The following is a 13,530-nucleotide window of genomic DNA, read 5'->3' as shown; positions in this document are numbered from 1 at the left end:
TGGGGGAGAGGGTCCTCTGGTGGGGTCTCCTCTGGTGAGGGTCTGGGGGGGTGTCACCTGGGGGTGGAGGGCTCCTGGAAAAGAGGTCCTTCAGGGGTGAAGATCTTGTGGGGGTGGTGGGGGTCTTCTTAGACCTTCTCTAAGATGTGAGAGTCTCCTGGGGGTGATGGAGCTGAGATCCTTCACCACCTACCTGAGTTTGTCTCTCCTCAGTACGACAGCTGGGGCTGTTGGGGCCCTGGGAACCCAGGGTAAGGGGCTGCCTCCCTGCTCTGTTCCACACAGGGATTGAGGTCCACAGGGGAAGCCTGGGAAGGGGCTCTGGCTGGGCTACCCACTCACGGCTGTCGTCAGTGAGTCTTGAGGAATCCATCCACCTTTGTGTCCTTGCCCCTCAGCCTGGCCTCATTTCTGTGTCCTTTGTGGCCATGTTACCACCCAGCACCCAGAGTGGTTTTCTTCCTTTTTTTTTTTTTTTTTTTAAGATTTTATTTATTTATTCGACAGTTCGACAGAGATAGAGACAGCTAGCGAGAGAGGGAACACAAGCAGGGGGAGTGGGAGAGGAAGAAGCAGGCTCACAGCAGAGGAGCCTGATCGATCCCATAACGCCGGGATCACGCCCTGAGCTGAAGGCAGGCGCTTAACCGCTGTGCCACCCAGGCGCCCCCCAGAGTGGTTTTCTGAGCATGCTGACACCCCAAGGTTGCCTGTGGCACGAAGGAAAGAAGCCTCACCTTGGCTGGAGCCTTGCAGCGTGAGGAAGCCTCAGGGCCTCCGCATGGCTATGCCCTTAGGCGCTCAGACTCTTCCCCGACCAGCTTCACTCTCCTCCCCTCCTCTCCCCTCCCCCAATTATACTTTCTCCCACTGCATTTCCCTTGTAACCCTTAATGAAGTCATGTAGCTAAAACCACATTTCCCATTTACTGGAGGTGGTCTGGAGGTGGTCTGCGGTGCCCCCCACCCCATGACCCCAGACCCCAGGCACAGCAGGCGTGCAGGAAGAAAACAATGGAGGGGTCCTGGTTTGCTTCAGGTTGACCTCAGGGTGTGGCTTGTGCCTCAGTTTCCCTGGCTTGGGGAAAAAAAGAAAGGGCAGCCAGGCAATGAAGTATCGAACCCCACTAGCTCTGCGCCTGGGTCTCCCCAGTGTCTTAATTGCCAGAGGCAGAAACCAAGGTACAAGAGGAGGGACTGGGAGAAGGGGGGAAACTGAGGCCTTGGTGAGGCTAGGGTCCATATGCCTGAACTCAGAGTCCTGTTTTCCTTGGTCCCATCCCCCCTCTAGCCTTGTGCCGGGAAAGGCAGCACAGGAAGGTGGACTCCAAGGTGAGGCCCTCCCCAGGCCGGAGGTGTGGGCCTTTCTCGGGAAGCTGGGCTCTTAACCCGGGCAGGGGGCAGTGGGCCTGGTGAATGGGCCTCTTCCCAGCCCCTGACCCTGCTTCCTGCCTCCCTCCCAGCCAAGGCCCCTTGAAGGGCGGGACCAGCTCTCTGGGCCCTGCCTCCGGATCCATCACCCGTCCTCCATGGTGCTCATTCCAGGCTCCAAATGCGCTACCCGTGTGGATGACAGACCTTCACGCTCAAAGACGCACAGGCTGTAAGAGAACACGGAGGAGGACCTGGGGATATGGGTACCCAGAGGAAAGGGCAAGTGGACCGACCAGACCAAGAGGGTTCTCGGCAGAGGTAAGGAAGAGCAGAACCTAGGGTGGGGAGGGGAAACAGAGCAACAGAGGGAGGGAGGATGGCAGAAGAGGAAGGGGGCAGGGGCCTGGAGAGAGGGTCTAGGTGGATGCGGGGGAGAGGAGCCTGAGACTAGCAGGGGCTGAACCACATGTCCTGCCTGCATCTGGGACACCTGGTCTTGTCCTTGGGAAACTGAGCCCAGGGCACCAGTGGCCTCTGGCCTCCGTGGGGACTGCGGTCATCCCTCTACCTCCCCTGACCCCGCAGCCTGAGCTTCCTGCAGCACATGCCTGCAGATCCCCTCCCCTTCCGGGCATTGTCCCCACCCAGGAGGAAGTCCTCAGTGGCCTGAGGCAGGAAACTTCCTTCCCATGGAGGGTCCCAGCCCCCCAAGACCTGTCATCCTGGCCTCAACCTTCCCACGACAGCAGCAGTGGTCTGAAGAGGACCTGGCCTCCTCAGAGGGTATCCAGGAGGGGCCAGCTTGCCCCAGCCCCCCAGAGATGCCCATTCCCTCCAGGGACACCCTTCTCACCTGGGCTGGGCCAGCTCCACTCATTGGTACCACTGGTCAGTTGGGGGCTCACAGCTCTTTCTTTGGGGGTGGGCTGGAGCCTTGAGGGCAGGGTCTTTCATGCTGGAGGACCCCCTACCTAGGTGGTCGCTCCCTGCTTCTGTGGGTCTCAGGGATGGGGGAGGGAGAAAGGAAACAGCGGCTGTGAACAATTATTTATTTTGTGAATGATCCTTTAATAAATACCCACAGAAGTCTCTAGAAGGCTGGAGAAATTGCCCTGAAGTTGCCTGGTTAAGCTAGACCAAGGGGGAATGGTGGGAGGGATGACACCCACGGCACCAAGGTTGGGGGCCAGAGCCCCAAGTAAATAACTAACACTGAATGCCGATGAAGACAGCTTCTCTCTGGGTGGCTCAATTGGTTAAGCATCTGCCTTCGGCCCAGGTCTTGATCCCAGGGTCCTGGGATCGAGCCCCAGGTTGGGCTCCCTGCTCAGCATGGAGTTTGCTTCTCCCTCTGCAGTCCCCCTCCTGTCCCTCGCCCTGGGCTTGGATGCCCTGTCTCTCTCCCAAATAAATAAGTGACATCTTACCAAAAAAAAAAGAGAGAGAGACAACTTCTCTTTTTCTGGGAAGCTGAGCCCCACACTGGAGGTGGCCAGAGGGTCAGAGCCTGGGGTCAGCATGCTGCCTGACTCCTGAGGCCTGTCTGAGGGCCGGAGATTTAAGTTGTCATGAGCATCACAGAGGCGGAGGCTTTGGGCTGTGGCGTCTGGGTTCAGACAGACTGGATGGAGGCCCTAGGGGGGGACGTGGGGTCAGGGCTGCCTTCAAAGGCCCCATAGCTGAACCCAGCATCCCTGGGGACCGTGGCTCATCCCCTACCAGGGGTGGAGGGCTCAGGCTGGGGTAGCCCTGAACAAGCTGAGCAGGCAAGGGTGGGGGCCTCGAGGACCCTTAGGTCCCTCACATGCCCCAAGGAGCAGGAAGGCACATCTTGGTGAGAGCTGATTTTGGGGTGCTGGCTGTACCATCCTGAGGCTGGGGCACCCAGAAGGTGACTCCTGACCTCAGTTCCTGTTGCTAACTTAGGCTATGCTGTCCTCCAGCAGCGGCTCCTTGCTGAGGGGGCCCCACCCCGAAGGGCTGTGGGACAGCTTGGGGACCCTCACCAAGCTTCTTGTGGGGCCCTGGGCTGCAGGGCCAGGTGATTGTGCTAGGGGGTGAAAAGCGTGACCAGGAACTGGAGGAGAATGGCGCAGGTGCCAAAGAGGAAGCGTGGCCCAGGATGACGGTCCAGTGAGGAGAGAATGAGCATGGGAGGCCACTGTGGGTGTCCCTGTCCCTGGAGGCAGGCAGGGGCACAGCTCGGTGGGGGATGGGACCTTATCTGAAGGGTTTGCATGCTGGTCCTGACAGGATGTCCAGGCCCCAGGCCACCGTTTTCCTCCACGTGGAACAGGTAGAAAATGAAGCTGTGGAGGGTGGGGCCCTTGCACCTGAGGATGGGGCTGCAGGCGGTCACCCCCCACACACACACCTGGGGGTGGGGCTGCAGGCGGTCACCCCCCCGATACAGATGGGGATGGGGCTGCAGGCGGTCATCCCCCCCCGACACACCTGGGGATGGGGCTGCAGGCGGTCACCCCCCAGACACACCTGGGGATGGGGCTGCAGGCGGTCACCCCCCCCACAACACACACCTGGGCGTGGGGCTGCAGGCGGTCACCCCCTCACACACACACCTGGGGGTAGGGCTGCAGGCGGTCACCCCCCCGACACACCTGGGGATGGGGCTGCAGGCGGTCACCCAGCCCAGACACACCTGGGGATGGGGCTGCAGGTGGTCACCCCTGCCCTGAACACACCTGGGGATGGGGCTGCAGGCGGTCACCCCCCCCACACACACACCTGGGGGTGGGGCTGCAGGTGGTCACCCCCCGACACACCTGGGGATGGGGCTGCAGGCGGTCACCCCCCAGACACACACACACCTGGGGATGGGGCTTTAGGCGGTCACCCCCCCACACACACACCTGGGGGTGGGGCTGTGGGCGGTCACCCCCCAGACACACCTGGGGATGGGGCTGCAGGCGGTCACCAGCCCAGACACACCTGGGGATGGGGCTGCAGGTGGTCACCCCTGCCCTGAACACACCTGGGGATGGGGCTGCAGGCGGTCACCCCCCACACACACACACCTGGGGGTGGGGCTGCAGGCGGTCACCCCACACACACACCTGGGGGTGGGGCTGCAGGTGGTCACCCCCCGACACACCTGGGGATGGGGCTGCAGGCGGTCACCCCCCCCCACACACACACACCTGGGGATGGGGCTGCAGGCGGTCACCCCCCAGACACACACACACCTGGGGATGGGGCTTTAGGCGGTCACCCCCCCACACACACACCTGGGGGTGGGGCTGTGGGCGGTCACCCCCCCCACACACACACCTGGGGGTGGGGCTGCAGGCGGTCACCCCCACACACACACCTGGGGATGGGGCTGCAGGCGGTCACCCCCCCCACACACACACACCTGGGGATGGGGCTGCAGGCGGTCACCAGCGCAGACACACCTGGGGATGGGGCTGCAGGTGGTCACCCCCCCGACACAGCTGGGGATGGGGTNTGGGGATGGGGCTTTAGGCGGTCACCCCCCCACACACACACCTGGGGGTGGGGCTGTGGGCGGTCACCCCCCCCACACACACACCTGGGGGTGGGGCTGCAGGCGGTCACCCCCACACACACACCTGGGGATGGGGCTGCAGGCGGTCACCCCCCCCACACACACACACCTGGGGATGGGGCTGCAGGCGGTCACCCCCCCCCACACACACACACCTGGGGATGGGGCTGCAGGCGGTCACCCCCCAGACACACACACACCTGGGGATGGGGCTTTAGGCGGTCACCCCCCCACACACACACCTGGGGGTGGGGCTGTGGGCGGTCACCCCCCAGACACACCTGGGGATGGGGCTGCAGGCGGTCACCCCCCCCACACACACACACCTGGGGATGGGGCTGCAGGCGGTCACCAGCGCAGACACACCTGGGGATGGGGCTGCAGGTGGTCACCCCCCCGACACAGCTGGGGATGGGGTTGCAGGCGGTCACCAGCCCAGACACACCTGGGGATGGGGCTGCAGGCAGTCACCAGCCCAGACATACCTGGGGATGGGGCTGCAGGTGGTCACCAGCGCAGACACACCTGGGGATGGGGCTGTAGGTGGTCACCAGCCCAGACACACCTGGGGATGGGGCTGCAGGTGNTTGGGGTGCTCGTGGCTTCCGCACAGGAGGGCCAGGAACTGCTGACCTGGCCACGGCGAGGGGAGGCATCTTAATGATTGCAGTTAAGATGCTAAGGCAGGCCTATAGCGACCAGACAGTTGCTGAAACCAGATGAAAAGTGGCAGGTGCTGGAGACAAAAGACACAGAGCCAGCCTCGGTTGTGGCTGGGGATGGGGGGGGGCGGGGGGGGGCCCCCCCCCCCCCGGACACACCTGGGGATGGGGCTGCAGGTGGTCACTCCCCCCCGGACACACCTGGGGGTGGGGCTGCAGGCGGTCACCCCCCTCAAGACACCTCTAGGGCAGAGGCCAGAACATGCCCAAGCTGATCCTAGGAGGTGTGGGCAGACCAGGGTGGAGCTCGGGAGTCAGGTCATCATCTCCCAGCCTAACCAGAGACTGATATTATCATGCATCATCCCCTCACCTGTCTGTCCGTCCATCCATCATTCACCCACCTGTTTGTCTGTCCATCTTTCCACTTATTGACCATCCATCCACCTACCTATCCATCCATTCATTGCCCATGGTCTGGGCATCTACCTGTCCACATGTCCATGCATTGCCCATCCTCCCACCCAGCCACTCCTCTGTCCTCCCCCGATGGAGCACCCTCACCGTTCTGCCACCCCATGGTGACCATGCCCTGCAGCCATCATGGAGTGTGGGCCAGAGGTATCTGAGGCGGTAGTCCCTGCTGTGCCCCCACAAAAATGCAGAATCTTTGGTGTTTCTATGAGGAGGTAGGCCATCTTCCAATGCAGATGTGTGGGGATACATTCCAATAGTTAGGGTTAGGGTCTGCCGACGGGTCACCAGGTGCAAGCTGAGTCCGCTATGCAGTGTCCAACCACGCGCCAGGAGAGGTGGGCTGGAGAAGTGACAGCGCTGGGTCACACGACAAACTGAGGCCAGGGCAGAGCGGCCAGCCATGTGCGCCTGTTGACCACCTGAAATGTCATTTTTTTTTAAAAGGTTTTATTTATTTATGTGACAGAGACAGCGAGTGAGAGAGGGAACACAAGCAAAGGGAGCGGGAGAGGAAGAAGCAGGCTCCCAGTGAAGGAGCCCAATGTGGGACTTGATCCTGGAACGCTGGGATCACACCCTGAGCCGAAGGCAGACGCCTAACGACTGCGCCACCCAGGCGCCCCTCCCTTTTTTAAAGATTGTATTGAAATGTCATTTTTTTTTTTTAGATTTTTTTTTTTAATTTCTTTATTCGACAGAGATAGAGACAGCCAGCGAGAGAGGGAACACAAGCAGGGGGAGTGGTAGAGGAAGAAGCAGGCTCATAGAGGAAGAGCCTGATGTGGGGCTCGATTCCATAACGCCGGGATCACGCCCTGAGCCGAAGGCAGACGCTTAACTGCTGTGCCACCCAGGCGCCCCTGAAATGTCATTTTTAATCAACATTTCAACTGAAAAGCAGATATGTGACTCATTTCCTGGAAAACCTTCACGTGCGCTTGTGACAACTTGGGTTTGTGAAGCTACTTGTATTTTATTTTTTATTTTTAAAGATTTTGTTTATTTATTTGAGAGAGAGAGTGTGAGCACGAGAGCTTGGGGTGCGGTGGGGGGGCGGGAGAGAGGGGGAAAGAATCTCAAGCAGACTCCTTGCCAAGTTCCGAGCCTGATGTGGGGCCTGATCCCAGGATCCCAAGATCATGACCTGAGCTGAAGACACGAGTCAGACGCTTAATTGACTGAGCCGCACAGGTGCATCTGGAATCTACGTTTTCAATTGCAATTTTATTAAATCTTAAATACAGATGAAATATTTCCAGTACAAATTAAGTGTAAAATACAGACTAGATTTTGAGGATTTAGTATGAAGAATGTCACACATCCCAATAGTTACTAAATATTGGTTACATATTGAAACAACTGCATTTTGGATACACTAAAATATGTTTCATTTTAAATTTTACAAAATTCATTTTATTTATGCCACTTTTTAAAGATTAAAATTTTTTTATTTTAAAAAGATTTTATTTATATATTTGATAGAGAGACCACAAGCAGGGGGAGCAGCAGAGGGAGAGGGAGAAGCAGGCTCCCCACCAAGTAGGGAGCCGGATGTGGGACTCAATCCCAGGACCCCGGGATCATGACCTGAGCCCAAGGCAGACGCTTCACCAACTGAGCCACCCAGGCATCCGGATTTCATTTATTTTTAAGTAATCTCTCCACCAGCATGGGGCTCGAACTCACAACCCCAAGAACCACAGTCACACTCTCCACCCACTGAACCTGCCGGGAGCCCCTACTTATGCCACTCCCCCCCTCTCCCACCCCCGTTTTTCAACGTGGTTTCTGGGGAATTTTAGTGAGGCTTTAATTTAGGGAGGCTTTGACTTCAGGCTGGGTTTGCTGCCTGTCCTGAGCACAGGATGAAAATGTCCTTTCCTGAGGTGGGGAGCTCCCCTCTCCTTCTCCACCTAGCCCCAGGCTGAGATGTGGGAACCCCTGGTGTTTTAATGGTTAGGACAGTGGTTCTCACCTGGGCCATCCTGGCCTTAGGGGACACTGGGTGATGTCTGGGGGACACACGTGGTTGTCAGAGCTGGGGTGCTCCTGGCCTGGAGTGGATGGGTGCCGCTGCTTCGCAACCCCCCACAATGCCCAGGGAACAATCAAGCCACAATGCCAGCGGCGCTGGAAACTTCAGAGGTTGGGAAACGCTCGTGGGTAAGGCTGCCGGAGGAATAGGGGCTAGGCTGGGGGTCCAGTAGGCCTGACCGTGGAGGGAGGAGGCGCTGAGGCTGGGGGCACAGTCCGCGCCTAGAGCGGACCGACCCCCTCAGGGAAGCTCTCTGCCCAAGGAGCTTCTTCCTGGAGCAGGGTGTGCAGCGGCTCTGAGCGAGGTCCCAGAGCTTGGGCAGGACGCGAGTCCGGGAGCCAGGTCTGGGTGATGAGGTGGGGCCAAGATCAGGGCGTGGTGAAGCTGGAGCTGGGGACGGTTCTGCAGCGTGGGGGGGGGGGGGGGGNNGGGGGGGGGGGGGGACTGAGGTTGCAGGGCTGATCCTGGGTGTCTGGGGCAGGGGCCTGGGGGGACCACGCTGCGTTTGGGGGTCCTGGAGAGGGAATGGCGTCAGGGTTCAGTGTCCAAGGCTGAGGCTGGGAGTCCCAGCAGGTCCAGATGGGCTGTGGGTGCTCGGTATGGTTAGAGTTGGAGGTGGGGTCCCGGATCGGGCTGCTGCCGGGGGTCAGGGGCGGGCAGGGGCTCGGGCGCTCTCGGCGCCGCCGTCCTTGGTGACCATCTTCCTAGCTGCGATTCAGCCGCGTCTTCTCGCCGCTAGTGGGGCCTTGGCCCTGCAGCGCGCTCGCCATCCTGCAGCCCCGCGCGGGCTGGGGCCCCGACCCAGGTCAGCTCCTCCCGCCCGGCTCTGCAAAACCTCGCGCGGCGGCCCACAAGTCCCGGCGGCCCCCGCGCTCGCCCCGCGCCGCTGGACTACAACTCCCGGCATGCCGCGGAACCGGGGCGGTGCTTCCCACAAGGCCGCGCGCGGCGCAGCGCCTCCCGGGCCCGGAGCTGAAGACCTGCGGAGCCGCAGACCCGCAGGTGGAGGCCCACATCCTTGCGGATCCTGGCCCGGCAGCTCGCGGGGGGCCGGGAGCAGCTACGCGCCCCGGGCGCCTCCCGTCCGTGCGACTCTTACAGCCAATGACTAGGACGCCATGCTGGCCCCCGACCCCCGGGGTGGGCACGGTCGGAGAGGGGAGGCCTTGCGGCCGGATGTGTGGGTCGTGCGGCCCTGGGACCGGCCTCGGGGAGGCGGCGAGGTGGGCCGTGCGTGCCGGAGCCCAGAGGGCAGCCGGCGGGCAGGGAATCCGTGCGGAATGACCGGAGGCAGACCCCGGTCTGCCCGTTACCCGCGACGGCGGGTGCTGCGAGGGGGCCGGGGGCCTGTTGCCCGGCGTCGGATCCGGGTGCGAGGCAGCTGGAGGGATGTATCTAAAGGCTGGAGGGTGTTTCTGGGGGTCTGGCGAAGTGGTGCTAGGGACCAGGGTCACGCCGAGGGATGGTGCGTCACGCGGGCCCCATGTCAAAGTCCGAGAGCGGTTGCCAGGGGTGAGGATCACTCGATTAACAAGTATTTGTTGAGTGCCTACTGGATGCCAGAGTGACAGCAGAGAGCAAGGTGGGCAGACCCCTGCCCCCAATGAGCTTACATTCTAACGGAGGCAGGAGGAACCAGAGGCCGGAAGCACTGTGTGTGATAAATGTTGAATCCTGGCTTCCGCAGGGTAAAAAGCCTACCTGTGGTGCGCGCTGCGTCCGGTGGTGTAGACCCACCATGGCCGATTTCAAGCCACCAACACGACATCAGTCAGCTCACAAAACCCCGGCAAGGTTATCACTCGGCTCTCATAGACTCCTCATAGACTCCGGCCCACCACCGTGCGCTGGGTAAACGGTATACTCTGCTTGCTGGTGATACGTGCTGGGAGAGAAAGAAAAAGTAAGATGGAAGAGGGTCTGGTAGCATGGAGATGCCACGTTGTAGGATTCAGTTGAGTGTGCAGAGGAAGATTTGTTTAGATGGAGAGGCCTGAGCAAAGCCTTGGAGGAACGGAAGAGAATTAGCAAGCATCTATGTGGGAAAGGGCGTACCAGGGAGGAGAAGGTACAGTGACTGCAAAGGCCCTGAGCCTAGAGCTGCCTGGTGTGCTCCAGGAAAGCAAAGAGGCCAGAAGGGCTGCTCCAGAGAGATGGATGAAGCCAGAGAGGACAGAAAGGACTTGGTTGGGTAGGACTCTGTAGGCTCCAGGAAAGCCCAGATGTCTACCCAGCCCTCCAGTACTCTGAATACAAGCCTTCCTTCCTCTGAACCTCAGTGTTTGCATCTGCAAAACGGGGACTCGGCAGGCATGTAGTCGGGTCCCCAGCGGAACACGAGAGCTGACCCTACCTCTGCTCTGTCCCATGTGGAAAGCTGCCACTTTCCCGGATGGAGACAGGAGGGGAGCCTGGCAGGTTCACTGTGTTCTTGTCTTGTGGAGAACAAGTCTTTGTTAGAGTCCCCTTGGAACAAAGGGGCGGGCGGCCACAGAGGCGCGTGAGTCTGAGTCAGGGGGCTGGCCCCTGGCAGAGGGGCAAAGGATGATTGCAGATGCCCCGGGAGTAAATGGGAAGTGACAGACTGTGGCAGATGGGAGGTCAGAGCTGCAGCTGACACTGGATGGGGGCAGCCTATGAACACTGCTCTGCTGTGACCGTGTACCAGGGACAGAAAACAGCAGGTCCCTCAATACATCCAGCCTTCAGGGGCACCTGGTGGCTCAGTCAGTGAAGCGTCTGCCTTCGGCTCGGTTCATGGTCTCAGGGTCCTGGGATCGGGCCCCATGTCCCTCTGCGTCTCCCTCTCCCTCTGCCCCTCCCTCCTGCTTGTGCTCTCTCTCTGTCTCAAATAAATAAAGTCTAAAAAAAAACCACAACAAACCCAACAAACAAAGCCCAGCCCCCCAGCCTTCTGGGGGCACACCCTCCCTTTCAGCCCCCAGATGATTTTAGAAAGAAATGGTGGGAACTTGGACCGACAGCAGTAATGCCAGTGAGGGTCCCCTTCACCCGCATGTCAGTAGGAGTTCGTTGTGCCCTTAACTCTGGACTTCCAGGACACAACAGGCTCAGCTCCTTCTGTGTGTGTCCCTGTGCATGGGTCTGCACGTGTGTGTGCTGGCGTGTTGCGTGCGAGGGTGCGGCAGGGATGGGCAATAAACTAAAGGGATCAACAGGCCCCTCTCTGGGTTCAGCCTCAGACCTGCTCTTCAGGAGATTCAGGTCAAAGCCTTGTAGCCATTCTTGACTCCTTTTCCCTTACAGCTGACCTCATTCCTCCTCTGCCCAGAGCCCTTCAGGGCGCCTGCCCCCCTCAGGGTAAAAGCCCAAGTCCACCACCTGCCTCTTCACCCTGCCCTCATCCCCTCCCTACCCTCTCCTCCTCTTTCGCTCCCCCTCACACTGCTTCAACCACAAGGGCCTCCTCACTGTTCAGCACACAAGCCCAGTGCTTCCCCAGGACCTTTGCACAGGCTGTGCCATTATTTGCAGTAGCCTCAAAGGGAAACTCCCTAGAAGCTCATCCATGGTGTGTTGTCTTCATGCGATGGAATATTACACTCAGCAATGAAAACGAGTGGTGTGCAGCCATACCCAGCAAGTGGGCGGATCGTGGACACTAGGTCCAGGGAAAGAGGCCTCGTAAGAATGCAGTGGACGGTTACCTTTATGTAAAGCAGAAAAGAAAGGGGGGAGGCAACAGCCTCACTTGTGAAGTCAGGACAGTGGTTACAAGGTAGCAGGGAGATGACGGGGGCATGATGGGGCTTCTGGGGGCTGGAAGCATCCTGTCCCGGGATCTCAGTGCTGGCTACGTGGCGTGCTTGATCTGTGAGGAGGAATGCTGGTCGCAGCCCTCTGCATCGCGCTACCCTCCGCATCCCTGGGCCCCCCATACGGTGTCAGGAGCACCCTTCCCACGCAGTCTTGGCAACCGAAAGTATCCCCAGATATTGTCTAGGGCCCCCGGGGGGGGGAGAGGCAATTGCCTTAGGCTGAGAACCAGCAGACGACGGGAACTCTTCCGTCTAAGGCAGTCGAGTCCTCTGCTCAGTACTCGAACGGTGCCTGCTCCGAACTGAGGTGCGAGATACGCCTTAGATTGTGAAGGCTTAGCGTGAAGAGAAGAATGTAAAATGTCTCAACCACAGTTTTTGTATACCGAAATGATACTATTTTGGTTCTGTTGAGTTAAATAAAATATATCGTTAAAATTAATTTGTCTGTTTTTTGACATGTCTGCTAGAAAATTCAAGATTGCACATGGCGTTTGCCTTCTGTTTCTTGTGGGCTGTGTGAGTTTCCCTACACAGAGGCTGGTACACGGTAGGTGCCTAATACGTGCAGTTCCTGCCCTCACAGGCAGACATAGACGAGGTTAGAAGTTTGGATTTGTTCATGGTGCAGGGAGAGTCGGGGGAATGTGTAAGCAGAACATGGATATAGGGGTGACTTTTTTAAAAAAAGATTTTATTTATTTATTTATTTATTTATTTATTTAAAGATTTTATTTTTTCATTTGACAGAGACAGCCAGCGAGAGAGGGAACACAGGCAGGGGGAGTGGGAGAGGAAGAAGCAGGCTCATAGCAGAGGAGCCTGATGTGGGGCTTGATCCCATAACGCCAGGATCACGCCCTGAGCCAAAGGCAGACGCTTAACGACTGTGCCACCCAGGCACCCCTAGGAGTGACTTTTGATATCAAAAGATCATTCGGTCCTTGTGCAAAAAATGGGTTGCAGGGGAAGAAGGGAGATGAGTGACTCTGGGGGCAGTGACTGAAGAAGGAACTAATGGATTCAGGAGGAAACGGAGGGAGCGGAGAGAGGGAAGAGCCAGGGCCCTTGGTAGGGACCCCTGCTCACTCTTACTGTTATGAATAATACCAGCTGCATCCGCGTATCGCTGAGACTTTTCCCTTTGCCAGCTTTGACAAACTAAGCAGCCGCGTGAGGAGGCCACCTGGCCAGAAGCCAGTTGGAAGGGGGTTCCCAGTCCTACAACCACGAGGGAATAAATCCCGCAGCAGCCCAAGGGGGCTGGGAAGGGGACTGCTCCCCACTGGAGCCTCCCGGGTCAGCCTGGAGCCCCGGCCGGCACCAGCGATGCAGCCTGGTGCTGGCCTCAGAATCTGGGACACGTACATGGGTGTTTGTTAAGCCACTGTGTGTGGGGGATTTGTGATGTGGCACAGACAGCCGACAACCCGGACCCGCACGGCTAGCCATCCGCTGGAGAGGCCACCTCCCACTGGTCCCAAACTGAACTCGATCTTCTCCCCACACCTGCGTTTCCCATCCTGTTCTCTGGAGGCACCACATCAGATGTGCCCACAAAACCTGCTGGTTTTAGTTTTAAAATAGATCCAGGACCCACCTGCTTGTTCCCTCCTCCTCCACCACCAACTGGGGGAGCCCACCAATCTCCCCCTTCTCCCCCACCATTTCCCACCC

The sequence above is a fragment of the Ailuropoda melanoleuca genome, chromosome 4, assembly GCF_002007445.2.
Source record: "Ailuropoda melanoleuca isolate Jingjing chromosome 4, ASM200744v2, whole genome shotgun sequence".
Lineage (NCBI taxonomy): Eukaryota > Metazoa > Chordata > Mammalia > Carnivora > Ursidae > Ailuropoda > Ailuropoda melanoleuca.
The sequence above is the reverse complement of the archived record's forward strand: the minus strand, read 5'-3'. Positions refer to the sequence as shown.